Source organism: Procambarus clarkii, chromosome 83 (genome assembly GCF_040958095.1).
Source record: "Procambarus clarkii isolate CNS0578487 chromosome 83, FALCON_Pclarkii_2.0, whole genome shotgun sequence".
In the NCBI taxonomy this organism is placed as follows: Eukaryota; Metazoa; Arthropoda; class Malacostraca; order Decapoda; family Cambaridae; genus Procambarus; species Procambarus clarkii.
In genome coordinates this window covers 1,407,519-1,431,647 of record NC_091232.1, presented here as the reverse complement: position 1 = coordinate 1,431,647, position 24,129 = coordinate 1,407,519, and the positions used below count along the sequence as shown (strand labels likewise).

The 24,129-nt window shown below is 45.1% G+C and overlaps 1 protein-coding gene across 7 annotated transcripts in view; it reads left to right on the top strand.

The window, feature by feature from the left end:
* trh (PAS domain-containing protein trachealess) overlaps positions 1–24,129 on the top strand; it is a 1,432,279-nt gene that overhangs the window by 88,243 nt on the left and 1,319,907 nt on the right. The gene's annotated exons all lie outside the window — the stretch shown is intronic.

Here is a 24,129-nt window from a genome sequence, read left to right as displayed (position 1 = left end):
TTATCCAGTCTATTTCCCTGTAGTTAAAATCCCCTAGTATTAGAATTTAGGTTTCGCCTCCTTTGTCACTGTGGCAGTTTTTCCCATTACCTTTAGTCAATTGTTGAATTTATCCGTTGTGTGTTGTAATCTTCCCTAAGCCTTGTATTGTTTGGTTGCGGGGAGTGTAAATCACCGCTACCACTATCTTCATGTCTCCCACATGAAGATAGCTGTTGTTGTTGTTGCTAGTATACATTCCTGTCGGTCAGATTCGTCTTATAATTCTAGTAATTTAAAGCTTCAGTGTTGCTGTATCAACCGGATTACACCACCCGACTTATTCTTCAGCCTGTCCTTCCTTATTACTTGATAACCTCAGTAGCTGTTTGTGGCGCATCGTCGTATCTGATTGTGTTAAGTAAACCTTGATAACTTTGTCTTGGTCTGATGCTTAGCAAGTAGTATGTAAGAGGCGGCGTTGTCTTTCAAATATTATATTACAAATAATAAGACTAAAATTTTTTGCATGGGAATCACAATATTATTTTTGTGATTCAACTAAAGAGTTTTTCGATTTATAATATATAATAATTTATCCCCGGTTATGTCCCCTCTATATGTATATGGATCAGGATACTGAAGCAACATTACATGTTTGTGTCAGCTGAAATGCTCAACCATTTCCACCACGGCTCCGTCAAAATATTTTTACTTAAATATTCTGACGGCGAGGTTGATTCCAAGGGATTTGTTTGGGCGTTGTGCTGGGAATACTCTCTCAGTATATTGTGCTGGAATGCTCTCTCAGCATGTGCGGGGAGTACGTACGTACACACACACACACACACACACACACCACACACACACACACACACACACACACACACACACACACACACACAACACACACACACACACACACACACACACACACAGACTCTCACACACACACACACACACACACTCTCACACACACACACACTCTCTCACACACACTCTCACACACACACACACACACACTCTCACACTCTCACACACACTCGCACACTCTCACACTCTCACACACACTCGCACACACACACACACTCACTCACTCACTCACTCACTCACTCACTCACTCACTCACTCACTCACTCACTCACTCACTCACTCACTCACTCTCACACACTCACACACTCTCTCTCTCTCTCTCTCTCTCTCTCTCTCTCTCTCTCTCTCTCTCTCTCTCTCTCTCTCTCTCTCACTCTCACTCTCACTCTCACTCTCACTCTCACTCTCTCACTCTCTCACACTCATTCTCTCACACTCACTCTCACTCTCACTCTCACTCTCACTCTCACTCTCTCACTCTCTCACACTCACTCTCTCACACTCACTCTCACTCTCACTTAATCAATCAACATGTTGTGCTGGGAACACTGTCAAAGCAGTTGCACCCCACTCCCAGGGCACAGGTGTGGGGTACCCGATACCCCACACCTCTGATATCTGCGGAAAACAAATTGCAGATAGTATTTACCCAAACACTCGCGAAACCTGTACATCTTTCATCAGTCATGGCGGCTTTGTTTACATTTCAGTTTACCACCTTCAAACCTTTACAACTTATTGTTGTTATACACAACCGCGTAGTGCTTCGGAGTTTCTAAATCGATTAATGCATGTAAACAAATCCGCTATGATTGCGCAAAGATGTACAGGTTTCGAAAATGGATACCTAAATGCTTGATGAAGCCTGGCCGAGCGGCGAGTGAACTGAGGTTGGTCGACTGTTACACTCGCTGACAGTGCGAGACAGTCAAGTAGAGCGAAGAGTGAAACACTGAGGCATATGTTTAGTCTAGCGTGAATAAATAAGATAGATGCCTATCTCATTTATTTTTATTACGTTTTGTTCCTAGTAGTTGAATCTTAAACAAGAAGCTACTGGCCGGGTTAGTAGAGATACCCCGACCACGCCACATAATGATTCTGGGGTAGTTAACCTTACAACGCCAGGGGATTACATCCCACCTCTGAGGTGAAGACAGTTGTGTACCACTGAACCGATACTCACCCCGGGTACCTCGCTGGAAGGGTAACTGTGGACCTCGGAAGGAAGGGAGGGAACTGTGGACCTCGGTGGAAGGGAGGGAACTGTGGACCTCGGTGGAAGGGAGGGAACTGTGGACCTCGGAAGGAAGGGAGGGAACTGTGGACCTCGGTGGAAGGGAGGGAACTGTGGACCTCGGTGGAAGGGAGGGAACTGTGGACCTCGGTGGAAGGGAGGGAACTGTGGACCTCGGTGGAGGGGGAACTGTGGACCTCGGTGGAAGGGAGGGAACTGTGGACCTCGGTGGAAGGGAGGGAACTGTGGACCTCGGTGGAAGGGAGGGAACTGTGGACCTCGGTGGAAGGGAGGGAACTGTGGACCTCGGTGGAAGGGAGGGAACTGTGGACCTTGGTGGAAGGGAGGGAACTGTGGACCTTGGTGGAAGAGAGGGAACTGTGGACCTCGGTGGAAGGGAGGGAACTGTGGACCTCGTGGAAGGGAGGGAACTGTGGACCTTGGTGGAAGGGAGGGAACTGTGGACCTTGGTGGAAGAGAGGGAACTGTGGACCTCGGTGGAAGGGAGGGAACTGTGGACCTCGGTGGAAGGGAGGGAACTGTGGACCTTGGTGGAAGGGAGGGAACTGTGGACCTTGGTGGAAGGGAGGGAACTGTGGACCTTGGTGGAAGAGAGGGAACTGTGGACCTTGTGGAAGAGAGGGAACTGTGGACCTCGGTGGAAGGGAGGGAACTGTGGACCTTGTTGGAAAGAGGAGGGAACTGTGACCTCGTGGAAGGGAGGGAACTGGTAGACCTCGGTGGAAGGGAGGGAACTGTGGCCCTCGCTGGAAGGGAGGGAACTGTGGCCCTCGCTGGAAAGGGAGGGAACTATGGACCTCGGTGGAAGGGAGGAAGCCGTGGATTCGCCGGGAGGGTGGGGGGGGGGGGTGGACTTTGAACTCTACACAATATTGTTAACAGTACCCCACTTCAACCTGAGCGGTCAACCTTCTCGGCAGAGCGTACGGCGGTTTTCTTATTGGATTTAATGCCTTTCGTCGTATCCAAGGCTTTATTAAAGAAATAAAAAACGCAGTTTACAGCAGTGAATTTTGAATCACGGGATACTGACGCGGGTGTAATGAGAGCTTGGCTTGCATCACAGCAGGTAATTAAGGGACTCTCGAGGGCTATTCAATTACTGTAACATGATGCTTGGGCTATCGTCCGAGATTACTACATTACACTTCATCTGTGGTTTCTGTGTCAACTTGTCCTTTAGTCTCGGGCAGTTGTGGAGTACCGTGCTGTATACACTTGCCAGTTTACAAGCGTGATGGCAAACCTTATTGTCTAGTTCGGATGCCAGTTATTATCTACTTGCCTTTACACATTCCACAGTCCAGAGGTCTACTTGGTGGTTTTTGTTTTAATAACTTTTGACGAGTCTTGGTGCTTATAGTTCTTCATTCCAGTAAATTATTTAATTTAAAGCAACTTTGCATCACCGCACGTGAGATCTAGCTTGTTGAATGCCCACCTACTGCCCTTTTTGTTCGTGTTGCGTTATAATTTATATAAAAAAGTTGTGAAGTTTATGCACTTCAAATAATAAGTTAATACATTTCCTATAATAAATTATATTATTTAAATGGTTAAATTTCAGTGAGAAGACAAGACTATAAGCTACCTTCAAATAAGACAAACAGCTTAGCTGCCAGAGATGAACGTAGGATATGTCCGGCAGCATCAACCCGTTTATTCCAGTCTGAGTCAGCCGTCCCTAATGACACGTGGACATGCTGGTAGAAGCTTGTCCTCTCGGCAGTTAATTCCACACTGAAAGGCAAATCTTATGTAATTTCCACTCCAAACTTAGTATTTGCGCAATTTAATCATATGCTCTAAAGAAATTGGAGGGTAAGATCAGCACTTACGTGGGTGTTTTTAAATTGCCTACGACGTCACGACAGGGCACCAACATTATAGTACATAAAATGGCCAATCTAAATAGCAAATGCGGTATATTGCCCTGCCGAACGTGGTGTTCGTAAATGGGGAAAGCTGCACCCTCGATTAGAATCTCGTAGAAGTAAGGATGCTTTGCAGATTAGATAGATTGTTGTCGGGCCGCTTGAAAACACTTTGATGTTAGCTGGTTAATATGGCGAGTCTCTTTCCTCCTTCAGTGACGCATGCGCACTCGCACCTATGCTGGAACTCTAGGTATAATTTGTAATATTTCAAACAGAGTTCTGAAAGGATGGAGACTTGGATGACGAATATTTACGTCATAATACAGGGTTTTATAAAATAGTAAAGGATATTCTGGAGAGCAATTCAATTAATTTAGATGACGTTAAGCACACGAGAATATTAAGAGTGGGAATCAAGTTTATCGTTTTATGTACCGGAACAGCTGATCGAGACTATAAATTATTTCCCGTAAACGAACATACATACTATCAAATGAAAGTAAATTTATTATTAATTAATTATCCTTTATAAAGAAAGGTAAATAAGACTGGATTCAATTTGATCCATTAATATGTAGAAATTATCCCCTCTAGTCGCGAATGGCTGACGCAACACCACGGCCATCATTCTAGGGAGAAATCGGGCGGTAGTATGCCTAAATTGATTTAAATATTTATATACTACTGGTTAGTAGTGCTAGTAAATTATAATGTCTAGTACAAGAATTACCTCTTATCGTACTAGGGGTTAGTAATTTAGTGTTGGAAATTTCCAACACCAGTTTAGGGTTATGTTGAGTTCGATCCCCGATGATCCAAGTGATTGGGGCACCGTTCCTTCACTGCCCCCCCCCCTACCACAACTCCTAATCCTGTTTTATAACTCATCGAGTACTATTTAAACAAAATTGACTAATAGTTTACTTTGCGTGAAGATGACTTGTGTATTATGCAGGGACGTGACAATCATCATGCAGATAAGGTGATTGTTACAAAGTTAAATACAGATGCTAGATAAACAATGGGATTACAGAGCACCAACTAAACTTTATTATCAGGGGGAAAGGATTAAGCCAGTATGACTATATAACAACTCTGATGTATGGGCAGGATAGGGGGGAAAAGAATGAAAAGTATGTTCAATCACTTGAGCCATCGAGGATCGAAACGCCGAACTGCAAGAAGCGAGGCCGTCGCTGTACCGACAATCCAAATGAATAAAACGCCTTCTACAGGGTGCTGTTGACCTCGTAGTTAAGGCACTGATTAAATATTCGTGTAGACCATCCCTGGTATCCTTCCATCCCGGTTATCCTTCCATCCCGGGTATCCTTCCATCCCGGGTATCCTTCCATCCCGGGTATCCTTCCATCTCTGTATCCTTCCATCCCGGGTATCCTTCCATCCCTGGTATCCTTCCATCCCGGGTATCCTTCCTCTTGTGTTATAGGTGCCGTTACGGCTCTCTTCATATCTCTCTCCTGTCTCTCACGACAGATACCACCTACCCGTCCCCTGTTGGAAGGGATCGCGACAGGTACCACCCTACCCGTCCGTGGATGGAAGGCTTGCGTGTGAATATAAGACAGGAAACTCATCAATAATAAGTTCTGATTTTCTTTTGAAGTTTTATATTGATTTTTGACACGTTACGTGACTTATGAAGGATGTATTGGCGGAAAACTTGTCATTGGTTATGGTAGGCGGTCCAATATTATGATAAATCTTGGCAGGTTTTTATTGTCAAGACTCGTGGGTTGGGACGAACGTGGGTGGGGGGGGGGGAATGGGGATTGTTGGCGCGTGTGTGGGTGTTGGCGTGTGCACGTTCGTGTGAGTGTGTGTGTGTGTGTATTATCAATAAACGCACACTCGCGTTAGCGCCTGCGTTCGTTTGTACTTGCGTCTAACAAGTACAATAATTTCACGCCGGATTGACCGTCACCAGCGGCAACCACCTTATTTCTCGAGGCAGAATGTTCCCTGGCGTGGAGGGCGACACCTTATTTCTTGAGGCAGAATGTTCCCTGGCGTGGGAGGGCGACACCTCACTTCTTGAGGGAGAATGTTCCTGGCGTGGGGAGGGCGACACCTCACTTCTTGAGGGAGAATGTTCCCTGGCGTGGGAGGGCGACAACCTCACTTCTTGAGGGAGAATGTTCCCTGGCGTGGGAGGGGCGACACCTCACTTCTTGAGGGAGAATGTTCCCTGGCGTGGGAGGGCGACACCTCACATTCTTGAGGGAGGACGTTCCCTGGCGTGGGAGGGCGACACCTCACTTCTTGAGGGAGGACGTTCCCTGGCGTGGGAGGGCGACACCTCACTTCTTGAGGGAGGACGTTCCCTGGCGTGGGAGGGCGACACCTTACTTCCTTGAGGGAGAACGTTCCCTGGCGTGGGAGGGCGACACCTCGCTTCTTAAGGCATAATGTTCCCGGGCGTGGGAGGGCGATACCTCGCTTCTTAAGGCATAATGTTCCCGGGCGTGGGAGGGCGATACCTCGCTTGAGGCAGACTGTTCCCAGGCGTGGGAGGGGCGACACCTGGCTTCTTAAGGCATAACGTTCCCTGGCGTGGGAGGGCGACACCTCACTTCTTAAGGCATAACGTTCCCTGGCGTGGGAGGGCGACACCTCACTTCTTAAGGCATAACGTTCCCTGGCGTGGGAGGGCGACACCTCACTTTTTAAGGCATAACGTTCCCTGGCGTGGGAGGGCGACACCTCACTTCTTAAGGCATAACGTTCCCTGGCGTGGGAGGGCGACACCTCACTTCTTAAGGCATAACGTTCCCTGGCGTGGGAGGGCGACACCTCACTTCTTAAGGCATAACGTTCCCTGGCGTGGGAGGGCGCCAGGTTGACATTACCGCTGCGCCATCCCCCTCGGCGCCAACTACTCGCTTGGCGGCTCCCATAAACGCCCAGCCCTGGCATATTTCCCGAACTCCTGTATTCTGCTCTCATAATTATTTTCCCCGTAAATGGGAGACGTAATATTCACTCTCCGCGTGAGGGGTGTAGCGACCTGGTCAGCTGCGACGGATTTGGCTTCGGTACTTGATCACGGAACACCTGGTTATTGTAGAGGTGTGGTCACGGAACACCTGGTTATTGTAGAGGTGTGGTCACGGAACACCTGGTTATTGTAGAGGTGTGACCACGAATGAAGTAAAAAATTACAAACAAATGCAATCACGACGAACGCCGATGTTCTTCGAGGACCTGCGAACTTTGCACTTGGTGACCCGTTATTGCTTCAGGCACCACCAGGCACAAGACCTGCCCGCCAATAACGCCCACTCAGCTATACAACAAAAACCTTGTGTAGTTAACTCTTTTTTGTGGTGGATGTTGATAATTACTTCCTTGCTGTGGGTGTTCCTCTTCCATCACTCACTGTGTGTGTGCTCCAGTGCCCGTAATTTATCACTGTTGCTGACATGTTTACTTTGTGTACAGTTTCAAGTTATTACGTCACACCACACGAAGATTTGAGCTTAATCGTATCAGATGAGGTTAGGATAAGATGCTGGATTACATGTTGGATAATTAGTGTGCAGAATACGTGTGCACGGTGGCTCATTGAGTCGTGTTGTGCTATTGTGTTGCCTGTGACTGGGCGGAGAGAGAGGGGGAGAGAGAGAGAGAGGGGGGGGGGAGGGATGGGGTTTATGAACACGATATGCGAGATTTTGTATCCGACACATTGAGAATTAATTAGTCCATTTTATCCACTGTCTACAACAGGTTTGGTTTCTATAACATCAATCCTTAAGACTTCTACCGTACACCACACTACGCATGCCACAGACTTTGCATCACATATGACTTTGCAACAACGCAAGAACAAACCAGGTACGGTATGCAATTAATATGTTTACCCATCTAATGAGGCCGGTGGACAGCCTTTAATTATGTAGTTAGACCAGAGAGCCATATGGTCATTAACAAGATAGCTAGTAAACAATTAAATCGGGTAAGAAAGCTGTAGCTATGTATACCCAACCAATGGTAAACAAGCACTTTGGTAGACAGCTAATTAAGAAGTTGGTTTAAAAATAATTGTGGAGATAACCGGGAACCAATAAGATAGGCGGAGCCTGGGTAGTCAGTAACCCAACATGTCAGATTAACAAACAGTAATAAGGACAGATGTTAACTCGACCACACCGACAGTAATTGGTCCCTTAACCAAGGGGTCTGGTTAATATTCATTAACGTGGCCGGAAGAGTGACGTATGCAGATCATGCAGTCAGTCTCGATAACGGGGCTGAAAGGTAAGACATCCAACCCCACACATCTAAAATTAATGAAAGTGACGACGTTTCGGTCCGTCCTGGACCATTATAAAGTCGTGATATTGGTGTAGGACGGACCGAAACGTCGCCACTTTTTTTTCAGATGTGTGGGGTTGGATGTCATAACAGATTACAAAAGCACACGGTCAGAAGTCATCTAGTTAGCTAGATGACATTTAGACCTTCCGTATAATAATCAGGCACACAGCTCTTCAACGATTGAAATACACAATTCACTATTCCATCCTGGTATATAACTACAGTCACAAACGAAATGGGCTGTCAATGAGGCCAAACGTCAGACTATAGTAAAGTGCAAAAATAAACTTTGGAGAGTTAATTTTTCAACTTCCCTTGACAGTGAAGAAAAATGTAAGAAATATTGAGAAGATTCATGTTAGAATTATTATTAATCTTACCTTTTCGGTCATAATCAATTACAGATGTTTGCTAGAAAGACTGCTACCAATATATATACAGTGGTACCTCTGGTGGTACGTCCCTGTTTACGAACTTTTCGGGTTACGAGCCCGATTTGATCGGAAAATTTGAATCGGGATACGAACTTTGCATCGGGATACGAGTTTGTTGATACGCGTACGGCCGATCTAACGCGTGGTGGCACGGCGATCGCACCTCACTTTAACAGTGCCTCGGGCCCAGTGACTATCCCGCCTGAATTCTTCACAAGAGTTTACAGTTTTTGTCGGATTTTTGGCCATTTGAGAATAAAAGTTGTTATTATATATCAGCCCACAGCCAGCCCAGGCTGTGGTGGCTGGGTAGGGTACTCTTGCCTGTCTACCAACTCCCCCCCCCCTCCCTCCCTCTCTCTCTCTATTCAATTTAGACACTTGGGAGAACATAAGGTGACGTATTTGTGTTTCCTCCAACTCAGGTATGAGTATTAGGGACAGACAGCCGTATTGTATTGTTCTCAAATTCTTGTGTGATGACTCGCCTTGTATTTTAATCTGGACATAGTGAACCTTTAGTTAAAGGGCTGAATTATGATACTTATGTGAACTATAACTGATGTATTTAGTGTTCAAATTGTCTTTAACTTAGTCCCCGCGAGCTTTGTAAGTCGAGGCGAGAGAGCCTCTGAGGTTACTGATTTATTGAGTACCTGGTTAGAGTTGGTAATATGAACTCCTTGGTTAATTTTGTGATAGACAAGTGCCATTCCTTGTCTTGCATATACTTAGAGAATGGATGGTGGCAGCCTTTTTCTACTTCTACTTATCTACCTCTACCTCTCCTACTCATTCCCTACTCCCTTCTCCTCTTCCTCCGCCTCTCTCCCCCTTTTCCTTTCACCTGACGACCCTCCTTACTCCTCCTTCCTCCCTACCGCCCTCACCCCAAACCCTCACTAATTACTGCATTATTCATCTATTTCCTTTCATTTCTCTCATTCGTTCGTGGCAGTGAATTGCTCTAGAGTTTCTTGAGTCGCGGGTAGCTGATCAGGTATTTTAACGCGGGGTGGGGGGGGGGGGAATGGCTCTCTCTTGTCCATTATCTCACCTCCCCAGTTAGCTACTCTAGAGCTCCCCCCAGAGTCCCTACTGCAGCCTATCTAGTGACCTTGTGACCTTGGTATTTGATTACTTAGGTATCACGAACACAAGACATTGTAACCTGATCAGCTACCCGCGACTCGAGAGAATTTGAGTCGCGGGTAGCGACTCGAGTTCTTTTTGTAGGGTCTCCATCCAACTCCAACCTTTTTGTAGGGTCTGAATTGGTGTAGTCTGTTAAGGCGTACCAATTATGGCAGCTGTGCGAACAGCTGTACTCTCTGGGTTCGAGTCTACTGCAGGGAGGGTGTCTGTTCTCAAAATGCCATCGGCAGTGCTAGGACTCGAATCTGTGACGGTCTCAAATGTTAATAATAAATTGTGTATTGAAAGGTGGGAAGTAAGACGAGGCCTTAAATCTACAGCTGAGTGAAGCTATCATATTTCAGTGTCATTTTTATGAGAGCAAATTTCAGGCTGCATCAGACAAGCAGTGACAAGCACTTCTTTTCTCGCTAGAATTACACGAGACGATGATACGTAGGAGATATAATAATGTTACACCGGGTGTGTCCCCCTGACACGAGAACCTCCGTGAGAACACACTTGTCGCACAAAGACCACCTCACTTTCCGTTAACATCTTACGCTCTGTCTTCTCCCTGTTGGGTGTCTAGTTGCAGCTTTATTTCACCTTGTTGTGTACATCTAAGGAGTTTTAGTTTAGTTCATTTATTATGCACCCCATACCATCTTGTTGCCGGTAGTGGAAAGGGTTACAGAGGCACATAATGGGCTTAGGGACTGAACCCCACAATTCATTTAGCTAAGCAAGTTACAATCTTGATGAGCTAGTTACAAAATTCAATATAAGTCGTCACATCAACAATGGGTTCGAGATCGACCTCAAGTACAGGTTCTAAATTAAGCAACTGACATATGGAGAGCTAGTGTCAAAATTGATGTGTTTGTCCTGCACACCGCCCCCCATCCAGTGGGCAGCGGTGGATAGGTTACAATCACTCCTTTCATCTAAGGAGAATTTCAGTTTTGTCTTGTATGGTATGATATTGGAAGGGATATTATACCAGGGGGCTACGTTGTCCTCATTACAGTGGAAGACCTTAGTTACTTCCTTCGGGGCCTTGGAAGCGTCCATATTTGGCCATATTTTGCAACTCTTGAAGATGTCTAAAATTCATATTAACAACTTGAAAAAAACACATTTTCTGTCATACCAGCAAACTGTAATTTAAAAATATATATAATTCCCGGCAATCAGAGTTGTACCATTCTAGGAAATGGCCTTCACACATCATCAGACCGTTTAGTAGATTCTGTACCAAATAATGAGGTTCCCATTTCATAGAATTTCGTTGCCCGAATCATGTTTGCTCTTGAGCATGACTTTCAGATTTGTCTTTTATATTTATTTTTAAAACATAGGACTTGAGCGCCAGTAAACATTTTTAAGACAAATAAATAATAAGTACCTTTATTTTATAAAAATGATAAGGTTTATGTTATTACTGCATAGTCGTGTGTTAGGTATCGTTGGAAAGAACAGAGTTTTATAATTTGTATTGCCAAATATCTGATTTGTTTCCATGTAGTGGGGGGGGGGGGGCGGAGACAAATGGGCAAAATGTTTTTCACCCTGATGCCCCTGTTACCTAGCAGTAAATAGGTACCTGGGAGTTAGTCAGCTGCTACGTGCTGCTTCCTAGGGAAAGGTGGTGTAACAAAAAGGAGGCCTGGTCGAAAACCGGGCCGCGGGGACGCTAAGCCCCGAAATCATCTCAAGATAACCTCAAGAATATATCCCCCCCTTCCCAGGAGCTGCTTCCTGGGGAGGGGGGGGGGGTTCAACCCCACCCACACACCTACACCCAACCCCACCCACACACCTACACCCAGCCCCACCCACACACCTACACCCAACCCCACCCACACACCTACACCCAACCCCACCCACACACCTTCACCCAACCCCACCCACACACCTACACCCAACCCCACCCACACACCTACACCCAACCCCACCCACACACCTACCCAACCCACACATCCTCCACACACCAAATCCACACCCCACACACACTACCACCCCAACACCCTTCCCCCCCCTCAAACCCCCCACACCCTAACCCACCTACACCCTTACCCACCTACACCCCCAACTTCTTACCCACCTAACACCCCGTTAAGCAAGATATAAGTGGGAAGTGTGTAGCTGTAAATGTCGTGTAGGTGGGCGGGTGTTGGTGGCAGTGTAGGTGGAGGTGTGGCAGTTTAGGTATTGGGTGTAGCGACAGATGTGTGTTAGATAGTTGTATTTGCAGCAAATAAACAAGCGTCTGAAAGTTAAGCTGTGTAGAAAGAATAAATGAATAGGGGTAGACGGAGTTATACAGGGAATATGTGCTCTCAACACCTAACTTATGTCACAGAGATTAGGGCGAAGAGGGAGACTGGAAGCAATTTATAAGTGGTAGCTCCCCCCCCCACCTCCCCTAACACTTACGTGTGTGCTCACCTAATTGTGCTTGCGGGGGTTGAGCTCTGGCTCTTTGGTCCCGCCTCTCAACCGTCAATCAACAGGTGTACAGGTTCCTGAGCCTATTGGGCTCTATCATACCTACACTTGAAACTGTGTATGGAAACTGTGTGTGTGTGTGGGTGGGTGGGTGGGGAAAGTGAGGGGGAAAGAGTTGTGCAGAGGAGTGCACACTTAACACTTTCGCTCGGGGATGACGCAGCATTGCGTCATCCGTTTACTGGCGGTAATGCCGGGGATGACGCAGCATTGCGTCATCCACTTTAAAAATTCGCCAAAAATCGGGTTTTTATCCGATTTTTTTGGGACTAATTTTAAAATGCGCGCCGATGTCTTCCCATTTTCTTTGTTGCGCCTAGTGGCCCGCAGGCGGCGCGGCACACGCCGTCGGCCCATTGTTTTTGCTCCACTGTTGTGACCGGTGTTGCCTCCCCTCGCGTCTCAAACGTGTGAACATTTCGGCTATTTTCCGTGGCTATATTTCTTGCTGCGGCTTCAGAAACTATCTACGATTACTCCACGATGGATAGTGATTATGAACAAGGCCCTTCCAGGAAGAAAATTGCGAAAGAAAGGCGTGAAAAGCAGAAGCTGAGTAGTGTACAGGAGAAGTACAAGCATGTGAGACTAACTCCCTCTAAGTTTCAGGCTGTATTTGACGATTTGTCTGGGTCATCTAGTGATGAAACTGATGTTGGTATTGATACTGATGCAAGTAGTGAACATTTAGAAACAGAGACGGCCGATGAGGATTTTGATAGTGATGAAAGTGAGGGCAGTGAGGAGTCTGAGGTCGAGATTGCCACTCGTGCACGGCGTGGTACTGGAGCTCGTGCTAGAGCCAGACGTACCACACGTACCACACGTACCCCAGCACCAACAGATTCTGATGATGGATGGTGTAGTGACAATACTGCACCCTTTGTGGACAATTTTACAGGTACACCAGGCTTGACTGTTCCTGTACCTACCACTGTTCTTGGATTCATTCAACTCTTTCTGACACAAAAATTGCTGAAATATATTGCCTATGAAACAAATTTATATGCTTCCCAAAATAAGGCAGGTACTGGGCAAAGTACAAAGCACAGATGGCAACCAGTGACAGTGAAGGAAATTGCTAGATATATGGGACTGACGATCTTGATGGGTATTTGCCCGTTTCCCGTATTGTACAGGCAATGTTGTTCTTCAATTGGCCCTTATATGCACATATCCATCTGAAGAATTCTATTAGGAACATTTTCATACCTAAATGAGAGCTGTAACATGAAAATTGAGATTACCACCAGGAAATAATACTAAACATATGTGGGCGGGAATTGGGAGTGTAGCTGGAAGGTGTCTGAGCGCTCACTCACGGCTAACGCGTGGCCCGTCTTCAACTCGTCGGCGGTTGGAGCGTGACCAGGTTTTTTATTTTATATGCTAATATTCCTCTAGATAATTCAATTACGAACCCATTGAGACCAAAATGAAAGACCTAGGACGAAAATTGAGGTGACCAGAGTGAAAATAGTGAAAACATATTATCGCGTTTGCGCGCTCCCGGGTAACTCGTTCGCACTTTCTCTGCTTGCTGCGGGTAATTAGCTGGGCTTTTGGAGTTTATATGCATTTAGTGCTGTAGAGAATTTTATTGCGAACACAATGATACCAAATTTAATCTCGTAGAACGAAAATTGAGGTGACAAAGTTGAAGAGAGTATACACTTTTCGGAATTGACGCGCGCTTCCGTGACACGCTGGGGCCCATATCGCCCTGTCGAGGGGTGGCGCGGGGGGTGCGCGAAAGTGTTTTAATATTGCTTGACTGAACAGTCACTAAGAAGGCAAGACCTATTTCTGTATGCCCCGTGTATGTGGCCTTAAAGCTGAGGATAGAGGTAGCTGCCTCGACTTTCTTCGGACATTCCACGTGTTAACTACCCATACAAGGTGTGAAAGGAAAGGAACTATCAGTGGAAAGCGCCAAGCCATAAAGTGTGAGCATTTCTTTATTTTCCTAAGGCGCATTGGTTTTAAGTTTCCACACATATATAGCCTTGTCCTATTTTCTCCTACTTCAAAGATTTTTTGGTTTTCTTGTGAATTACCCCAAGTACCTTTTATGTAGCGATCATATTCCCTTTGCTCCTCATATCTAGGGTTATCAGATTGGGTCGCATAGCATAGTCCTTTTGCATAGCTGTGCTAATTTTATTCCAAACATTGGAAATGATGAATGTAAGATTTAGCTTCAAGTTAGTTTCAACAAGACCGTAAACGTTCCCACCCTTACTCAAGGCTTTGATGATATATATGCATAGTGGTCCAAGTTATATATGGAACTGGTGGAGATATCAGGTGGCAGTGTTACTATGCGGAAGGTGCACAATAATAACAGTTGTAGCGGGGAAGTATTTTTTTTTTAATTTTGCCCCGAGGGGCGAGTTTATTGAGCAGCGCCACTCATCTTGTGAGTGGACATACCGCCATAGCAGCATGTACAACACTCCCCAATAGGAAGAAACCTCGCTGGGTTGTTCATCCTGTTCACCCTTTCTAGACTGGCGAGAAAGACTGGCTAACTGCGGGGAAGTCTATATCATGTAATGATATCCTCCAGTAAAAGCAGTTTTTTCTCCTTCGGTCCGTTTCACCCGTCAGAAGGAAACATACACCTCACCGTTACTGATATGTTTGTACTTGTCACTCATTAAGCCTGTCGTTCTTGACATTTCTCTTTAGGGCGTTGGGGTGTAGTGCGTTGAGTGTAGAGTTGCCTCGTACGGTCCAGGCGGCCCAGGAAGGTGGGAGGGGGAGGGGTGATAGTGCCACTTAACGTTGAAGATCACGTTCCAAGTCAGAATCGGCAGCGAAAAGCCTCGTTCCGTGTTAATTGGCCCCGTGGGACCTGCCTTTATAATTGTGTTGATTTTCAGAAATAAAGCATTTGCTGCCAGGTGATGCGGAGAGAATACTTAAGGACGAGCCATTCTGTATTATTTCTTGGAGGATAGGATTTGCTGTTATGGGATCCCATCCTCCGAAGGATTCCATCCCATCCTGGTGGATAGGACAGAAAAATGACCTCGGTGCTTAAACATATTTAGTTCAAAACTACATTGTTTCGGTATCAGCTGCAGTTACATTTTTTAAAATTGTCTTTCAAATAGTCATATCACTTTAACTGTATGACTCTTCAGAGGATTCGAACCCAGGCCGCCAGGGGTCATTCCATCAACGGCACTGATCACTGCACCAGCGATCATCTATGGTGTGTGTGTGTGTGTGTGTGTGTGTGTGTGTGTGTGTGTGTGTGTGTATATATATATATATATATATATATATATATATATATATATATATATATATATATATGTCGTACCTAGTAGCCAGAACGCACTTCTCAGCCTACTATGCAAGGCCCGATTTGCCTAATAAGCCAAGTTTTCATGAATTAATTGTTTTTCGACTACCTAACCTACCTAACCTAACCTAACCTAGCTTTTTCGGCTACCTAACCTAACCTAACCCATAAAGATAGGTTAGGTTAGGTTAGGTAGGGTTGGTTAGGTTCGGTCATATATCTACGTTAATTTTAACTCCAATAAAAAAAAATTGACCTCATACATAATGAAATGGGTAGCTTTATCATTTCATAAGAAAAAAATTTGAGAAAATATATTAATTCAGGAAAACTTGGCTTATTAGGCAAATCGGGCCCTGAATTGTAGGCTGAGAAGTGCGTTCTGGCTACTAGGTACGACATATATATATATATATATATATATATATATATATATATATATATATATATATATATATATATATATATATATATATATATATATATATATATATATATATATATATATATATATATATATAATTCCATTACACCGTTGCGCCTTGGAATCAGGCATTATTATGTTAGCCACACAGGGAAACTAGCTATTATTACTAGCCCAGATATGTGTAGGTTTAGGCGCAGTGGTTATTCATCGCTGCCTTGACAAGGAGAAGGAGTGGGTGGTAATTGGTAGGTTGAAGGGGGGGTGGGGGACGTGGAAGAACTTGAGGGAGGCATTTTACACGGCCATGCAGGAAGCTATGAAAACAAGCGGAGCTGAAAGTGGACGACCCTGTGGGAAATAACGTTGGATTTAGTGGGCAATTCCTCTCTCATTGTAGCGTGGCCGGGAGCACATCCTCTGTAACGCCGCATGTCTCATTCAAGTTTACACTCGGGTGACTTGCAGCGACAACACGGAGTGGAGACATCGTAAGAAATTGACGATTAAGCTCTTGCCGACTGAGCGGGTAATACGTGTGTAATTAAGCCAGCCAGGAATGAGAAGTAGCAAGATGTAAGTGAGCACATTTTGTGCATCTTGATCAACGTGACTACTCAACACGTGACAAGCTTTTCCGATGACTGTATTTAGCTAACACGATCTGCGCTAACGATGACTGTATTTAGCCGACTGAACCAGAGTTTGATTCTTTAGAAGTTTAAAGATATTTTGCCACATTTCTGTACCATAACACCTCTGTCCACCAAATAGTAAACCAGGTACCTGGCAGTTAATCATTCTAGGAAAGGTCAGTCATTGGCTGAAGGGACCTAGATAAACCTGACAGGTTTCCTGTCCCTGGCCAATGGCAAACCGGTAACCATCTCCTCGTCACATACACAGGGCGAGGCGGGGCCCAAGAGCACTTACCTGCCAAACATTATTACCGTACAAGGGGTCTTACTTCACAGGTGGGATACAGTGGTCACTGAACAACCCAGCCCACTCAACCAATAGGTCTTATTACTTTTCACTTTGTAGGTCTTAACTAATAGGTCTCACTTTGTACTTTATGGTCTCCAACGTACACATTACAGCGTACTATGAAAAGGAGTGGCTCACAAATATCAGTGTTTTCTGTACATCGGAAGGTTAGGTTAGGTGGGTTGCTTTGGTTGGAATGTTTCTGGTTTGGTTAAAACTTTGTATTCTGTACGTCGTGTAAACATCAAGAGGACGGGCTGCACTGGGATAAATATAAATTACTTGTTTCAATTGTTTGAGACTTTACACTATGTAACTTATTAAGTCTGAAACTTAGCCAAACTAGTTTAAGTATCAGCTCCTGAGCCCATTATGTGACGGACATTTCCAGTGTTTTAATTGCTGATAAAACAGCAAATTTCTAAGTTTTCCCTGGCGCGTGTGTGTATATATATATATATATATATATATATATATATATATATATATATATATATATATATATATATATATATATATATATATATATATATTATTAATTGTGTAACTAGCGTCAAAAGATTATTTGCTTAGCTAAACGAACTAGAGGGTTCAGTTCTTGAACCGATTATGTGCCTCTGTAACCCTTTCACCACCTCCCTCGGGATGGGTATGGGATGCATAATAAAAGAAAGAAAAGAATCCATAATATTCTTGCCACACGACGACTGCTTCAGCAGCCCGAGTTGCCCTTCCGTGAACCTTGTGGTATCCAGAATCATTGCTAAACATGCCTTGAGCTCAGCCATATCCTGTGCTCAGCTCATCTGCAATTTCTCTTATCTTGATACGACGATCACGACTGATTATGACATCATAATTAGTCATATCATCATTTGTTGATACGGAGGCTTTACGTCGCCTCCCTTGGTGCTCGGTTAACGTTCCATCATTACAGTCACACAATTCGCACATCAGGAACTGCAAAGTGTTACATGGGGTCGTCCTCATTTGTTGTTTGAGCAATTGTATGAGTTTTACACAATTTCATGCACGTCTTGGCTGGTACTTGAGAATCTGGATCGGGTGCTGCGCTTGTTCGTTTTCATGGCTTAACAAGCGAAAAACTTAATGGTTTTGCCTATTCGGTGGAGCGAGAACCCAAGCAACCCACCAAACTGTGGATGTCGATGCTCATTAGTCCAAGAAAACGTTAGTATTAGTTTACTAAATTACAGAAATTTGGACGTTCTAGTCAATAGCGTCAAAACTGCAGTGCATAATAAAATGTGAGGACATGTTAGAGGGGAGAAGGCATAACAACACAGTGGAATTCTAGATCATGTGTTGAGAAGAGAGATAAAGATATGCTGAGGGAGTCTGAAGACATTTAGTATTCGCAAGAGTTCGTGTCATTTTTAAGAACTCGTCATCAAGCTCAATATTAGGACGGTGGTGTCGACGATGGGTAGCTTCCGGTGCGTGCCAGCACCCACTACTGGCGGCGGCGATAAAGGAGCAACGTGATCACTAGGAAAACTGTCTCTCCATTAACTTTAAGGTGTCGTAAAGAGGGAGAGATTTGGGTGGATCCGTTTATCTTAACCGCCTCGGCAGAATATCATCGCGTCGGCTCATTTCCAGATAGCTTCTAGCTCGAACTAGCAGGACATCCAGACACCGCTTGTAGGTAACTTGAAGTGGAACGTTGGCAGTGAAACCGCTCACTTCTCCGGGCAAACTTTTAAGACGATGTTAGATTAACGTTGCTTAAACATTCTTTAAACATGTCCCAGTAGATAAAATATGCTTGTGTAATGTTTTAATACAAATTGTATCAAGGTGTAGTCAATGTTGGATGAACGTGTAGTCAACGCTAGATCAACGTTTTATCAACGCATATTTATTCATTGTTAAATAAACTTTGAGGATTTGTCCGAGGAGAATGTTATTCGGTCAGAATGTGTGATACTCTCAATACTCTCATGGTGACGCGAAACGAGGTGTTAATTTTTGTTTTATTTGCCCCGAAGGATGAGTTTATTGGGCAGCGCCACTCATGACGGGAGTGAACACACTTCCATAGCAGCGTGTACAACACTCCCCAATAGGAAGAAAACCCGCTGGGTTGTTCATCCTGTCACTTGTACCCAGACACAGCTGGGCCTTGCTTAACTGTCTCAAGTGAACAGCTTATGAAACAGAAAGATTAACTTTTGTCTACCCCTAAAATTTACGTTATCTTGTGGGTGCAAAATGGGGGGAAACTTTTTAAGAACAGTGTCTATATTTTGTCTATATTTGACAAATAATTTTTTTTTAACTCTAACAATGTAGGGTTTATAATACTACACACATTTCTAATGTCTCTTAGATGTTCACATTCTCACAGGTAGTGGTCAAGGTGGTGTCCGTCACTCACCACAGATTCTGTAGCACCGTTGCTTAGCTCTTGTTTCCATCCCAAATCGTTATGGATATTTGTATAATGACAAATTTTTCGTATTACTGATTCTCTCCCGCGGCCAGGTATGGGTGGTAGCCTTCATACTCAATGACGAAGATTGTTGGCAGCGGCTAATCGCATTGGCTTTCTTTACAGTAATTAAACAGTTTACGAGCTACAAACTTCCCAACCCAAGGTTATAATAATTATAAGCTACCTCGTCGTGCTTCGGGCTCATAAACTGTTTAATGTGTGTAAACAAAGCTGCCGTGATTGAGGAAAGATGTACAGGTTTCTTAAGTGGTCTCGTAAATGCTTGAGGTATTGAGGGGCCCAGATTCACGAAGCAGTTACGCAAGCATTTACAAACCTGTACATCTTTTCTTAATCTTTGGCGTCTTTGTTTACAATTATTAAACAGTTAATGAGCTCCGAAGCACCAGGATTCTTTTTATAATAACAACAACAGTTGATAGGGAAGTTTCATGCTTGTAAACTGTTTAATAAATGTAACCAAAGCCGTCAAAGATTGAGGAAAGATATACACGTTCGTAAGTACTTGCGTAACTGCTTCGTGAATCTGGCCCGAGACCCAGGTAGGTCAGCCGAGTTGTGTGCTTCTCGTCCCACGTGTGGTGCTCGTGTTGACAACACTGTGGGTGACTCCATGTTGGTAAACATTGTGTTTGGTTCTTAACGCCGTTGTCCCCGTGGCCCTCGTGGCAGTAGTAGTAGTAGTAGGCATCCATCAGTCTCAGGAGACTATGGAGTTACGCTCTGGTATCGGCCTGGGGCCAGATTCACGAAAGCACTTACGCAAGCACTTACGAACGTGTATATCTTTCATCAATCTTTGACGGCTTTGGTTACATTTATTAAACAGTTTACAAGCATAAAAACTTCCCAATCAACTGTTGTTGTTATTATAAACAGCCTCCTGGTGCTTCGGAGCTCATTAACTGTTTAATAATTGGAAACAAACCCGCCAAAGATTGAGAAATGATGTACAGGTTCGTAAGTGCTTTCGTGAATCTGGCCCCTGGTCTGGAGTGGCCTCACCAGGGCGTAAAGCCAGGGTAGGTTGATTCGGGGGAGAAGCTGTTACCCAGGCAGCAGGGTCTTTTGAATAGGGAATAGTAATGTCTAACATTATAGCACACAACACCGTGCGTCAGTGGGTCTATACCTCAGAGGGCGCCAATATTCAAGAGTAACGTTAATTGAACGTTCAGTCATCGTTATCACCGTTGATTCAACGTTCAATCCAGCTTATTCAACGTTCAATTCAGCTTATTCAACGTTCAATCCAGCTTACTCTTGGGAGATTGTGCTCACTGGGACATTCCTCCTACTTTATAATAAAGTTAGATTTGATTATTTTATGATGTAGACAAATGACCAAGTCAGGTTTAATAATGCATATTAGATTATATATTATTCATCATTCAATTGATCACATAAAATTCATAATTTTACAAGCATATGTTTTACAGGATGTATAATGTGATATTGTATAAGTAGGGATATTACTCAAAACTGTAATCGAATGTTTGTTAAAAACAAAATTGAAGCTAGTTTTAAATCTTAAAACATTTGTTAAAGAAGGGATTTAAAATAAGCAAATTTCTGAACTACTATATGTATAAAGAAAATTTATTAGATAATTATAAAATGATATATATATTGCAGTTCATTAACAGGAATTGGTAACCAGTTAAGCAGAACATTTGCTGTGTGTAACAAATTTTAAGTCTCAAGACAATAATATTTTTCCGGTTTCGTGACAATTTTCTTTTTTTTTTTAACTTGAATCCACGTAGAGAATGTCGCGAACGTATAATTTTCGTTTGTGCACGGTCATTTTGCTAATATTTGGCCGTATTCGTGCAGCGCCTTCCGTAACAGCCATCACCACTTGTTGGACCCAAGGCACGTGAGCACGACGATGGTGCAGTTCATGTGTACGTAAGTCAGGCGGCGACCTGCCCCACCGTGCCCTGTGGTGCGGGTGATGCGCCGTGTGCTGACGAGCGTGGGACTCTTGTGTGGTGGGTGACTGTGGGGGGATATATTGTGTGGTGGGTGACTGTGGGGGGTATGTTGTGTGGTGGGTGACTGTGGGGGATATGTTGTGTGGTGGGTGACTGTGGGGGGTATGTTGTGTGGTGGGTGACTGTGGGGGGTATGTTGTGTGGGGGGTATGTTGTGTGGTGGGTGACTGTGGGGGGTATGTTGTGTGGTGGGTGACTGTGGGGGATATGTTGTGTGGTGGGTGACTGTGGGGGGTATGTTGTGTGGTGGGTGACTGTGGGGGGTATGTTGTGTGGTGGGTGACTGTGGGGGGATATGTTGTGTGGTGGGTGACTGTGGGGGGATATGTTGTGTGGTGGGTGACTGTGGGGGATATGTTGTGTGGTGGGTGACTGTGGGGGGATATGTTGTGTGGTGGATGACTGTGGGGGATATGTTGTGTGGTGGGTGACTGTGGGGGGTATGTTGTGTGGTGGGTGACTGTGGGGGATATGTTGTGTGGTGGGTGACTGTGGGGGGTATGTTGTGTGGTGGGTGACTGTGGGGGATATGTTGTGTGGTGGGTGACTGTGGGGGGGTATGTTGTGTGGTGGGTGACTGTGGGGGGATATGTTGTGTAGTGGGTGACTGTGGGGGGATATGTTGTGTGGTGGGTGACTGTGGGGGATATGTTGTGTGGTGGGTGACTGTGGGGGGATATGTTGTGTGGTGGGTGACTGTGGGGGGATATGTTGTGTAGTGGGTGACTGTGGGGGGATATGTTGTGTGGTGGGTGACTGTGGGGGATATGTTGTGTGGTGGGTGACTGTGGGGGGATATGTTGTGTGGTGGGTGACTGTGGGGGGATATGTTGTGTAGTGGGTGACTGTGGGGGATATGTTGTGTGGTGGGTGACTGTGGGGGATATGTTGTGTGGTGGGTGACTGTGGGGGGTATGTTGTGTGGTGGGTGACTGTGGGGGATATGTTGTGTGGTGGGTGACTGTGGGGGATATGTTGTGTGGTGGGTGACTGTGGGGGGATATGTTGTGTGGTGGGTGACTGTGGGGGGATATGTTGTGTAGTGGGTGACTGTGGGGGATATGTTGTGTGGTGGGTGACTGTGGGGGATATGTTGTGTGGTGGGTGACTGTGGGGGGTATGTTGTGTGGTGGGTGACTGTGGGGGATATGTTGTGTGGTGGGTGACTGTGGGGGATATGTTGTGTGGTGGGTGACTGTGGGGGATATGTTGTGTGGTGGGTGACTGTGGGGGATATGTTGTGTGGTGGGTGACTGTGGGGGATATGTTGTGTGGTGGGTGACTGTGGGGGGATATGTTGTGTGGTGGGTGACTGTGGGGGGATATGTTGTGTAGTGGGTGACTGTGGGGGATATGTTGTGTGGTGGGTGACTGTGGGGGATATGTTGTGTGGTGGGTGACTGTGGGGGGTATGTTGTGTGGTGGGTGACTGTGGGGGATATGTTGTGTGGTGGGTGACTGTGGGGGATATGTTGTGTGGTGGGTGACTGTGGGGGATATGTTGTGTGGTGGGTGACTGTGGGGGATATGTTGTGTGGGGGGTGACTGTGGGGGATATGTTGTGTGGTTTAAGTCAGTTTTAAATATAAAACAGGATAAGCTTGGCTCTCCTCCTGTGTTGTAATCTAACGCTCATCTACACTTTTTTAAAGACGTTATAAAAACATTGTTTTAGGCAACCCTGATAAGGTGATTACTGTCAAAAATAGTATTTGTAAGAAGTACAAATGATGGATTAATGCAGAGAGGATACCAAGATGTAGGTTTAAGCTCCAAAGGTCTAATCATATAACGTGGACTATCGTTATGACGTTAAATTAGTGCCGTTTTCATGATAAGTAACACGACGTTCATCGTTCACCATACAAGCGTCGCGTATACCAACGTGGCGTGGGATCCCAGTGCGTGTGTTGCGTAATGTGCCACATGCACTGTTCCTCGGCTCCACCCGACACAGTCACAGTTCCCCCCCTCACACACAGCTATCTATTGACCTCTCTTACAACTAGGCACCAAGGCATAAACAGCGAGAGATGTTGAAAACGTGTTTTACTTGACTATGTTTAGTCATGTTGAACTGTCATAGGTGGGTCGAGATGGCGCCACATTGAGCAACCTTTTGGAGTCAATCCCGGGCTCGACCAGTTACTCAACTGTCCTGAGTTATTGTCGACAAAATATCTGTTGGGGTTGTTATACAATGAAACTTTATTTGAATCGACCTGATACTTGCTTACCGTCGAACAGAGACCCCCAACCACTCCCTGACAGAACAAACAGCCGACCTCGGTAGCCACACTCCTGCTATCGTCGATCTACCAGCAATGGACACTGTAGTGCTTGCAGTTATTTGCGAGATCACCTTGGTAAGCGTCTGGTTCTGGGAAAGGAGTTCGGCGTCACCTTTATTTCGGGGGTACGGCTCACACTACCTAGTTGTCATGAGTACACACTCGCTCTTGAGCCGCCGTGACTACCCGCACTCTCCTAACTGTGGGATGATCTCTCAATCCCTCCTTAGT